Below are 12711 nucleotides of genomic sequence, written 5' to 3'. Positions count from 1 at the left end.
GATGGCACTGCATCCTACTGAACAACAACCAATTCCTTGACCCTAGACACACACTATTTCCCAATGAGGAACACTCCTCTCTTCTCTCTCCTCTCCTTGCCTGGGTAAATAAACCTATCTTTTCACTGAACTCTCCTATCCAACAGCTACTCTTGTTGCCTGTCTGTCTTGTCTTCAGCATATCTTTTCTTTCCTCACCATAAACCTTGGTGGTCTACTATCTGTACTCTGATGAGCACTGTAGAGAGGGCATGACAATAGTTAGACGTACCTGACCTCTACTGCTCAGGAAAGATGGTGGTCTTCAACATAACTATGTATTTGAATCACATGAGAAGCTTCTTATGAATTTCATTGTCATTCCAACTTCATTGATCTGAGACAGACATATGTTAACACAGCAGTGCAATGGCAGTCTTTTAGAATTTCCTAGGAAGATTTATAAAACATTGATTCCTTGTTTCTATCACTGGCCATTTCAGTCAAAATATTTGGGATATAGACACAGTGGTATTTGGTATTCCGAAGACAGTCTTGAGAATGGCCAAGATTGAAAGCCAATTGTTTATATAGGAGATAGACATTAACTATTTACCATATTGTTAGCAAAGGTTAGTATCCATTCCTGCAGGTACACAAATGCTTTAAATGCAACAATTTTGCATATGTTTTCAGGACCTGGCATTGGTTCTGGTATACCACAGTTCCTACCTAATATGTATAGAGAAGACAAAAACAGAAGACAACCTCTTTTCTGGCTTCTGTAGAGTGTTAGCTTCCTAGAGTTCTACCAAACAGTCACAAAGGGTATGGCTTAAATTGCAGAAGTTCCTTATCCCACAGTGCTGCAGGCCAGACAACCAAGATCAAGATGTTGCTAAGGTTGGCTCATCTGGGGGATCTAAGGGAGATTTTTGTTCTCATCCTCATTTCCAACTTCTGGTGGGTCACTGGCAAATTTTGGCATTCTTTGGCTTGTTGATATGTTACTCTAGCCTGTGCTCTCAGGTTCACCTTCTCTCTGTGTGCCAGTCAGCCTCTGTGTTTGAGTGTCCTTTTTTAAAATGACACGCTCATACGGGATTGGGAACCATTCTAATGACCTGATCTTAACTGGGTCATTGCAGAGATTCTACTTCCAAATAAAGTGACATTCACAGGTACTAAGTGTTAGGACTTCAACAACTTCCAGGAAGATGGCATTCAAACCATCCTAAGTGGAATGCAAAAGTCTGTCTTCTGCTGGAGGAAGGAAAAAGGATAACAAGCATTAAGCTGTCTTGAGGGAGCAGGGTATGTTCAGAGGCTGGACCACAGCTCCCTGTTCTAACATAACTGCAAACAGAACTTCCAGCAGCTCTGCTGAGCAAAAAGAAGAGAGTTTGATTGGATTTGCAAATGATGAATCAGCAAATGCTACATGCTCTTCTCCCAAGGCACCTTGCCTATATTCTGGTCCTTAAGTGGTCACAAGGTAGCTAGTTGGCCGCCACATCTATATGAACAGAGAAAAAGAAACTTCCATATAAAATACTATATGGTTTCATTTATGCTATTGCCCTCTTGGTGATAGTACAAATTCAATTATTATTTTTTAAATAAACACTAACAATGCTCTAGATAATAGATAACTAGTGGTAGATGTACACATTATAGTAACAGAAATCAGGGTAAGTGGGGGCAAGGCAAAAACTCCTTGATGATACCTCCTTCTCTGGCCACCCTTCTTCATTTAAAACATACAGGCCTTCCTCTATCTGGACCACTGAAAGACTGTTTTAGGTCAATGCAGGAAAAAAATACAATTTAAAAATGTAACTTCTACTCCACTTTCTGTCTTAATCCCATCAATAGGTAGTGCCTATATTATTTACTTTTCTCATTGCTTTGACAAAATGTCTGACAGAAATGACTTAAGGGAGGAAAGATTCATTCAGGCTCATGGTGTAAGGGAGCACAGTCCATCATACATCATCAGGCTTGAGGGTGGGAATGGCTCAGTTGATGGTGATGGGAAAGTATAGTAACAACTTCTCCACATGGTCTCTGTCCAAGAAGCAAAGATACAAACCAAAACCAGGGGTAGATATGACCTTCAAAATCCCACTCCTAGTGATTTACTTCATGAGCCCAGCCCCACCTCTCAAAGACTCCAAACCTTTTGTATTTCTGCAACTAGTGGTCAAGCATTCAAAACAAAACCAATGGGGAAAATTCAGATTCAAGTCATAATTTGAGTTGAAGATACATAGTTTTTCATGATGGAAACTCAGAGTTTGATCTCCGTTAAATACACAGAGCAACTCATGGCTTGGAGTTGTATAGGAAGAAAAGTTCTCTTTAGATCTAGCTTCAGACAACCAATAATGGAAAAGGCTTGAACCTGAGTACTGCCCCTGATATTATTCTTTGTGAATCCCACTAACTGATGCCTCAGCTGTAGCTGCCAGGCTGGGATAGGCACCTAAACCGAACCCAGTAGACAAGGTGGGTTTTTTAAAACACATTTTCAATGACTTGAGAGTAATTAAACAAGCTCTCAAGTCTTCAACTATTCTCACCAAGGCATTCAGTCATTCTGAAATGCTTTTATTTATGACTAATAGCTGTCATGAGAGATGCTAATGTAGGAGAAATCAAAGATCCTGTACATTTTTCTCATAGCAAGAAAAGGGTTCAATTGGAGTGTCTACGGCATAGATCCTTGACCTGGTTCTGTCTCCAGATGCATACTACTGGGAGCATCATTTCCCCAATGCTCATCCCCAGTGTTCTCAGATATTTAGTGGGGATAATAATAGCCACATATTCTTCTAAGTACCCTATATACATTTAATTACTTCATGCTTAAAATAGTTCTTTGAAGCATTACTACTATATTCCTATTTTAAATATAAGATCAAGTCATAGAGAATTAGCTTGCGTCTATTTATGGTACCAGTGAACTGAGATTTGAACTAGCCAACATGGCTGCAATATCTTTCCTCTTAATTACTATCCTATAGTGATGGCATAATAATAGCAATAATAACAGTGTCATCAGGTATATTAGAGATTAAATCAGATAAGGCACATATGATGAACAATAAACTACTTAAGAGAAGTTTGGCTGTACTTGTTATAATCATAGAGTAGAATTTCAGCCATTGTTGTATAGGTGAATATTTGCATCATCTCCAGGTTCATCTAGCAGGCTTATCCTAAGATTGTGGTCTGTTGTTGACTAGATTCCATTGTGATATTGACTTGATGAAGAAATGAGAACATAAACCACATAAATTCAGAGAAAAGCATCAAGATGAGCTAATGTGCCACCCCATAATAAAGTTGGTAAGATAGGGTTATTCCATACAATGGCCAGAAAAAATTGACAGGATTTTCTAGTTAAAATTCCCTCTCCCATACAGATGTATTTCTGCATTAAATGATGCTACCTTTGGGTTAGACATTATCCTCTACATGCCTAGGCAGGGCTCTCAAAATAAAATACCCACCAGAAGAATCCAGCATTAAGTCCCATCTGCCACCATGCATTCATTTATCCTGGTTAATTATTCTTTCTTCGGTAGGAAATCTGTCTATGTGCTGTGGCTTCTTAGAAGCAAAGGAAATCCCCCAAAATGCAACTTGTATTTTGCAACATCCTGTACAGCCTTGGCTTGAGCCATCCTGCTTTCAAGCCCATTGTTTTTGCTTTGTATTTCAATTGCCATAAATACAAGACAGAGCACAGGATGGAGTTGAATTTATAGAGTGCATACCAGGTGTCAGGTGCTGTGCTATGCAATTTCTTGGCATTACTCCCTTTGATCCTCATAACAACACTGCACTGTGGGTACCCTTGACTCCAATCCTGTCACCAATTTTTGGCTTTAGTTATTTGTTGTAGGTTGCATTTTTGGTAGTGCACTTGGTTTTATGTATGGATACAGAAACTTAGAGATGTGAATACTACTCTAAGACCCCCTGAGTTGGCATTGGCACTCTTGGTACAATTCAGATTACTTCCAAGTCTATTGCTGGTTCATTGAACCACCTCATGCTGTGCACATGAGACTCTGGGTCTCATACAGCCCCAAGAACCCAAAGGTAGGTGACAGAGGTGGCAGAAAAGAAGCCATATAAATAGGCTGATAATAGAACTGGAGACAAAAATTCAGTCCTTCCTTCTCTTTATCTTACTTCTCCATTAGATGCAAAACTCCAGAAGTGGAGGGGGTAATGAGCTAAGTAACAGCCCAAGATCATGTGCACATGTGTTCATAAATATAGAAATATTCTGCATCAAACAGGAGCACCTGAAGCACAGACAGTACTGGTACCTGGGCCTCTTTGTGTGGCTGAGAGGAAAGTTATTTACAGCAAGGTCTGGCCTCTCGCCCCACCATGTAATTCCAGGCAATTGCACTTCCAAATAGATCTTTTTGGAGAAAATCAACAGTGGTTTTGCTTTCAATCTACTGGAAAATGAAGTCCTGTGAATGTGTTATGTAAGTCCACAGGTCCACAGCAGGTGGAATGAGGAGCTCAAGCCTGGCACTCTTACAAGATTCTCTGACAAGAGAATCTAATTCCTAGATTCCTTCTATTTGCTCTGGCCTACCAGGCCCATTGCATGTCTATGGTTCTTCACAATTGATGCTGGGAACCCAAGGCAGGAGCAAGGTATGAGTGAGGGCACCTGAAACTATCAAATGGGGCTCTAGGAAAGAAATGGAAGTTAAAGAATGATAAATGCCCTGTCATGGAACAAGATGAACACAATGCCTGCTTTTTCCATTCATTCTCCCCAATTTAACAGCATCCAATAGCACACATATCATACAAATACTCTGACACCTGTATCATCACACTTTCTTTTTTATAAATTGTCCATAATCCCATTACCCTAACCGTCACTGTAAGCATTTTGATGAGTGTTTCTCTCTCTCTCTCTCTCTCTCTCTCTCTCTCTCTCTCTCTCTCTCTCTCTCTCTGTTTGTAACCTATTTTTAACTTTGGAAAGATAATTTCCTGATCAGTCTCACACTCTCCCCTCTGGGTCCAGTATCAATGCAGACCAAGTCATACTCAGGAATCTGAGAGCCAGGATAACCGGCGAGTAGGCTGTCTAGACAACCAATGGCTTCTTAGATTACAGAAAGGGGCTTGTTAGGGTGATAAAAAGAGCACAACACTGAGGACCAGATTTCAATCTTTACATTAATCTGTATCCATCATCACTGATATAAGACCTTAAGTGAATCATATCATCTCTTGAGGATCATTTGTACCATCCACAGTGAGATGCAGATAGTAAAATAAAGCATATGTCCTATGGATGCATTCATGTATTTCTTATAGTTACTGAGAAATTCATTCTCCTTAATAGAATTATGTTTTCAGCTGTGCAATGGGAATATTGATCTCTATTCCCTAAAACTGTCATGGTAATTTTTAGGGTAAAATTAAATGGTGTATGTAAGGAAGAGGAATGTGTTGGAGAAGGAATAACTAACAGTGAGGATGTTTAAAAAACCATATGAAATCATAGCATCTTACAAGCTTCCTAAATATACATGTATTATTCCTATAAAAGAATTTAACTGGTGTTATCATACACATTTATGGTTGTGTGTGGCTGAAAGGCCACAGGTTGTCAAATAAAAAGATTTTATTTCAAGTTGTTGGTCAGGAATGCCCCAGAGAGCCCTAAAATAACACAGGCTATTGCCCTAACTCTTGGTCATCCACCAGAACTTAAATGCTAAGATCCTGTTGCAGAAGACACCACATACTTTTTTCTCAGCATATGGAAAAAATACAGTTGGTAATGACCAGGAAGTTTTCTTCCTGCTAGATAAATTCTATGTTGCCAAAAAAAATGCTATGCAGACTACTGAGGGTACAGGAAGTCCTCAGCAGATTTGTCCAGCTGTGAACCCATGAACTATAATAACAACCAGCATGGTAAAATGCCCATGGGTAGAAAAGTAGCAAAAATGTGATGGGGGAAATCAGTCACTTACTGATTGGAAAGTTCTATTCCACAGGAGGAAATATATGATACATGTGTTGGAGAATAAATCTGGACAAGAACCCAAGGCTGGTAAGCTCACAGGTCCAGGGGTGAACCTAATACTGTCTTGCCAAATGGAAATAGTGTCAAACTGCCTTCTCAATTCTTATCTCTCTTCCCATAGGTTGGTGCAGCTCTTGGAACTCATCAGTTAAGTTTCTTTGTGCAGCAAACAGCGGATAGTGCAGAAATTCACAAAGTGCAGAGAATAAGAATCTGGAGAGCACTCGGTCACAAATGGACCATGAATACATCACTCCTTACTCTCCAAGGCTCGTAGCTCATCTTCAAATGGGGGTAGGGGTGTCGGAAGGCTTGTATGATTCACAAGTCAGAGAGGACTGGAAGTCAAACAGTGTCTAACAGGATAGCTGCACACAAAAACTCACAACTATGGATGCCTGCGCAAGATCAGGCTAATCAATATTCCAGAGACAAGAGAAGGGAGACTCAGGAGCTCCCACTCCAGCTGAGGAGATATTGACAAATGATGGCTTCTGGGAAAGGGAAAGTCAGTTTTCTTTAAGGGTGTGGCCCCTACTAGGATGTTGTGCTTCAATGGGTGGTCCCATACTTATTGGTAAGTATATGGACAGTACAAACTGGACTAGTTGGGTCACAAAAAAACAAAAACAAAAAAAAGAGAGAACAGGAAGTTAAGGTAGATGGAGGTGGATCTGAGGAGAGTTAGGGAAAATGGTGATGGTGAATATTATCAAAATATATAGTATATGTGTATAAAATTCTAAAAGAAGCACTAAATATACTCTATTTTAAAAGTAAACAGAGCTGGAGAGATGACTCAGAAACTAAGAGTGCATTCTGCTCTTGCAGAAGACTGGAGTTCAGCTCTCAGCAACTATCCGGGGTTGTTCACAATGGCTTGGAATGATGTCTCTGGCCTCCATGCATACTTGCACTAACATACCCACAATCATACATATAATTTTCAAATAACAATAAATCTGGGATGGAGAGATGGTGGATTAGTGAAGAGCACTGTATGCTCTTACAGAATACTTGGGTTTGAATCCCAGCACCCACATGGCAGCTCATGGCTGTCTGTAACTCTGGTTTTAGAGAATCCAATGTCCTCTTCTGGTCTTCATGGGCATGAAGCACATAAGCAGTGCACAAACATACATGCAAGCAGAAATACCCATACACACACACACACACACACACACACACACACACACACACACCAGATATTTAAGAAATTAAATGGTGCATGTAAAACAACTCTTTATTGTGTGGTTGTGTGTGTTCCTCTGAGACTGCGTGTGTGCATGTGCAAGTGGAGGCAGAGGTCAACTTTGGAGGTCATTCCTTAGAACACTAGTATGCCACCACACCAAGCTTTCTTACACGGGTCCTGGGAATACAACTCAGATCCTCACATTTGTGTGGCAAGCACTTTAGTGACTGAATCATGTCCACTTTCCCTGTGGAAAGACAAAATTGATGATTGCAGAGAACTGTAGAAGTTTTTATCACTAGGGCTTCAAGAAATGAGAAAAATACCTGCATTATAGACTTTAGAAATATTTTGTGAGAGCACAAGAAGATGATTAAATAGCAATTAAATAAAATTAAACACACATAGGAGATGAGGAAGGGGCATAGAGGTATTTTCCCATAATTCACACAAGAAAGAAATAGTATGAGAGATCAGAGGGAATGAGGAGTAAGAAATAAAAGAAAGCAATTGGTTTTTTTTTCTATCTCCTTTTAACTCCTTAGTTGAAAGGGCGATGGCCAATCACTCCCTATTCATCAAGATGGGAGTGAAAAGTGTTAGGCATTGATTTGGGATCTGTACCTATGCAAAACTGAGAGGCAACCTCAATCACTTCCCTTTACCTCAACAGAAATCTCCCCAAAGGTGAAAAATCCATTGGCTGCTTTCACCATTGATGAGAATCACTTTCATCTTTATACCTCATGAAGAAACACAGAAGAGAGATGGATGGGGAAAGGTAAGGGGACAGTGGCTTTAGAGCACACAAAACACCATGGAATGTTACCCATAGAAATACCCACATTTATTTGGGGGATTCCTCAGGAGCAAAGCCACCAGACCATGAAATTAGTGTAGTGTGCCACCTTCTGGTAGGCCTACATATTACACAACTCTCTGTATTCATGACTTCTAACCCTTGTCTCAGAAATAATGTCTTTCTAAGTCCATGTAGTGTCTCATAGCATCTCCAAGACCAAGAATAGGCCAAGAAAGACCATGATGAAATGTGTCTTCAACAGTTCTGACTTCCTTACTCCAAAATGGAAAACCTCCAATTCTTCATTCACACTTCCATTTGGCCACGTAAGTACAATGTTTTCAATCTAGACATCAGTAGCCCTGGCTACTAGCGCGTCTCCTCCAGTCACAGTTCTATTGTGAATAAGGCTAAGAGGGCAGTCAGTGCATGCATCGACCCTACATGTGCATTTAGGTAGGTATTGGGAAATTGCTGCAAGCCAGGCATTATGCTAGATCTGATCCCATCTTCCAGGATCTTATCATCCACCAAGGAAAGTAAAAAAACATATTTAGATAATCACAAACCACTTCCTGGGGTAAAAGGTCAATAGCGAAGAAATTCTAGATGGGGAAAACTATCACTTATGATTATAGTAATCAGAAAAGGTAGTATTTGAGCTCTGCTTTGAAAGATAAAATTTTAACAGGAAGAATAGATCTGGAAAATGAATAGAATGCACAAAAGGCATAAAGTAGAGAATTAAAGACCCTTTCATAGAATACCTGGACTAAAACATGCCAGGTGAAGTCATGACAGTCACCACCTACCCAGATTCTTTTTAAAATGTGATCATCATCACTGGTGGGCATTATTGCTATGAAGTCCATTGTATTGATGGAGAAAGTGAGTCTGTCAGAGGTAAGGACTTAATTTATACCAATTTCATGACTTGGAAGGAGGACTCATACCTAGGGATTCTATCTCCACATCCACTTCCCAGGTGACAGCAAGTACAGTTAACACAGGAAGGAAGAGCAAAGGACAAAGAGCCCAGGCTTTAAAAAGTGGAGCAAACCTGGGTGGTGGTGGCACACGCCTTTAATTCCAGCACTCAGAGGGCAGAGGCAGGTGGATCTCTGAGTCTGAGGCCAAACTGATCTACAGAGTGAATTCCAGAACAGCCAGGGCTATACTGGGAAACCCTGTCTCAGAAAAACCAAAAATAAATAAATAAATATTTAGCAGAGCAGCCATGGTTTTTCAAGATCCCTAGGACAGAGAAGCCATCCTCTTCACTGTGTCTACATCCAGACAAGGTGACTCTTTCCTGGTCATTATCTTTCTTCTTAGAGACACACTCTAAGCTATACAGCTGTACATTGACAAGCTAGCAATAAACAGTAAAGTTATCTCTTCTCCCCCCAGTGCATTTATCTGTTTGTTTGATTTTCTGCTTGCTGCATTATATGTTATTAGGCCTTAGGGTGCCTCAGTGAATTAAAGTGATACAGTCAAAATGTATGATTAAAAGACTGAGAGGCAATAATAGCAGCATAATCATACTGTGCATTCATATCCCACTTTAGCATCTGTTATCTCACTTACTCACATAGAAATCAGAAGCACTCTGAGTCAGGAATTGACAGAATGTTAGCAACTCAATTTTACCAGTGGGAACGTTGAAACAGAGAGGTTGGCTAGTTCACCTGGAGCCACAAAGCAAGGGAACTGTCACTAAATCTCCTAGCTCCCAGACCAGCCTTGTTTTGTTTTGCTTTGGTTTTTTTTTTTTTTTTCCTCACAGAACTGTGGTCTCTCTCCTCAGAAAGGGTAGGTTTCAGAGACTAGAGGGTGCGTGTGGCAACATGTTTCTTCCCTCAGGGAGTTTTGGGTTCAGCACTATGAACAGAGAACCCATGGAATTTATTTTATTTTATTTTTTTAAACACACGCTATGTGTCCCAGGCTGGCCTCAGACTGGCAATCCTCTTGGCTTCTGTCAAGTGCTGGGATCACAGGTCTGCACCATCATGTCATGTTCCGCACAGCACCATCCTTCCATGACCACACAATGCTACTTTCCAGCGCAAAGCTCTCAAACTGAATTCTACAATGCTGGCTTACACGGGTGCTCAGAAAACTGTAGACAGACCCTGAAATAAAAATCAGTTTGAAATAAGACAGAGTGGAACAGAAAACCCCATCTAGATTGAAGCAAACATAAACCTTAATCAGAGCAGGTGCAGCTTCTTCACCAGGTAAAGTCTGGGGTGACTTAAAGATCATATTTACCCTGCTCTACAAATAACAGGCCAACTCCAGTTAGCCAAACTCATTTCTTTTTCACATTCTAATATATTGTAAAGAATGTCTCTCCTGAGCTATTGAATCAAAAAACAAACAAAACAGCAACAGCAACTGTGGTCTGCGGAGCTGTTGCTTTGTGTCAGGCTCTGGGCTAGTCCCCCAAGGGTCATGTCAACCATTTGATCCTTTTGGTAGCAAGTACAAAATCTATCTAACATGGACAGGCTATGAGAAAGACAGTTTGGGGAAATGATGATGATGTTTCAAAACTAGATAGACTGATTCTGGAGTCACCCAGCTGGGTGACCTTAACACTTAGTTAACCCATGTGGGTTTAACGGTCTCTGCACTTGTAAAATTGGCGAACTATTCTTTCTTTATTGATTGTCAAGAAGACTACAGATAATGCCCAGAAAACAATGTGGGTGCCCAGTGGGTGCCCAATGGGCACTATTTCCTAAGCCTCTGTCATCACGCACATGTGACTTTGGCCTCACGTAAGCCTCTTTCCCTTGACCCTACTTCCCAACTCCTTAACCTGACAATTAAGACAAAAAGTAAAGTTTGTTAGGGGAGGGAATAGGTTAGGTGAGAATTAGCTTATAAATCTGGAGAGGAGAGGATTCATACAAAGGTTTTGCTTGTTTTAATGATAGTACTTCTAATAATGACTGTATCAGAAAGTGTAGGAGGGAAAAGATGGACAGGATGGCTGGTTAATGCATACAGAGATGGTCAGCTCCACACACTGTCAGGCCTCTTGTGGTGGCCACTAGTTAGCAACGGGCATGAGAACTATCATGAGGTTGTGAACCAGCGAATATCATCTAGCCCTGTCCCCCACTCACATCGTTTACAGGGCAGCTTCACACATATGATCCTGCACCAAGAGACAAGCGCATGCACATGAGCAGGCTTTGGGACCAGAACCACAGGTATAAAGTGATGGCTAATCTTCAGTGTCAACTAGATGAGAATCACCATCCTCTGAGTATGTCTCTGGGGGTGTTTCCAGAAAGGTTTAATGGAGAATAGAAGAGCCACCCTGAGTGTGGGTGGCACCATCCCATAGACTTGAGTCACAGATTCAATAAAATGAGACAGACAGACAGAAAGCTGAGCATCAGCATTTCTTTCTCTCTGCTTCTGCTGGAATGTGACCGGCTGGGCCATGTTCCTGCCATCCTGCCTCCCCCACCACGATGTGCTGTGACTTTAAACCATGAGCCAAGAGAACCTTTTCCTTCCTTCCTTTGTTTATGCCAGAGCAATGCGAAAGATAACTAATTCCACCCCTTGCTATGTCCACGTGTCTCCAAGAAGACCTCCCTTTTGCCACCTGCCTTTTATCATTATGGCCTTAGAACCAAGAGTAGCTGTTCTTTCTCATCATGGAACTCACATCCATTGGGGTTCAATGACACCAAAGCCTGGAAGTCCCTTAATAAAGATATGTCCAAGGCACTGTGCTGGACAGAGAGCATGGGGGCAGACCTCCTGCCACCCGCATCACATATGACCACACAGACAAAGTTTTTGACATTCTGAATACACAAATGGAGCCACCAAAACATCTTCACTTTGCTAAACTCTCCCATTCCTGACTCATGAGACTAGCTTCTTCCACTCTCTGTCTCAGAAAGATGAAAAAAAAAAAAAAACAGCACATGTTTATACCTGACACTTGATATTTGCCTGACTTTTTGATTTTGTGACATGTATTATACAGTGATAAAGACTTGTTCTAGGTTGCAGAAATGGAGAGTCAAGAACCTGGATACAAATTTTCCCTAACAAGGCAGGAAGGCAAGCTATGCTCAAGCATTTTCTTACCTCATGGCTCCTCATCCTCCTTCATGAGGTTACAGTTCTGTCTCTTATCAAATGCTATTTCCCCCTGCTCTAAAGTCTAACAAGACAACTAAAATCTTTAGTATGTTGATTAGTGAAATGCACACAGTTCTACAGTTTAATTCGAGGATGGCTATAAATCACCTAAACTGACGATCTACACTGTATTGTGTCTTGGGTAGCCCTCTTCAAACATTCCTCAAAACTGATTATGGGCATCAGCTTCACTAGCAGGAGTACCAATGGAAAAGCCTGTGGATCAGCTTTATATTACTGGCCAGCTACTATTTAAACCCTTCCATCTCTTACGTATGAATGGTTGGGAGGAAAGCAGAAACCTGGAACTACAGATCATGGTTTTTGGGCAACCAGTGGTGGTGCCAAGGCTCCTCCTGATTAATTCTCACTCACTGGCTCTCTGCAAGATGAATTTTCCCCAAGACTTCCAGGAAAGCAAAACAGTGGGATAGAAAAAGTCAGGAGCTAGCTGAGCTGGACATGAAACCTACA

At 41.0% G+C, this 12711-nt stretch overlaps 1 protein-coding gene across 1 annotated transcript in view; it reads right to left on the bottom strand.

Annotated features, from left to right (window-relative positions):
* Nrxn3 (neurexin 3) overlaps positions 1 to 12711 on the bottom strand; it is a 1620870-nt gene that overhangs the window by 1347025 nt on the left and 261134 nt on the right.

The sequence above is a fragment of the Peromyscus leucopus genome, chromosome 14 (genome assembly GCF_004664715.2).
Source record: "Peromyscus leucopus breed LL Stock chromosome 14, UCI_PerLeu_2.1, whole genome shotgun sequence".
NCBI lineage: Eukaryota > Metazoa > Chordata > Mammalia > Rodentia > Cricetidae > Peromyscus > Peromyscus leucopus.
This window is presented reverse-complemented; position numbering and strand designations above follow the sequence as displayed.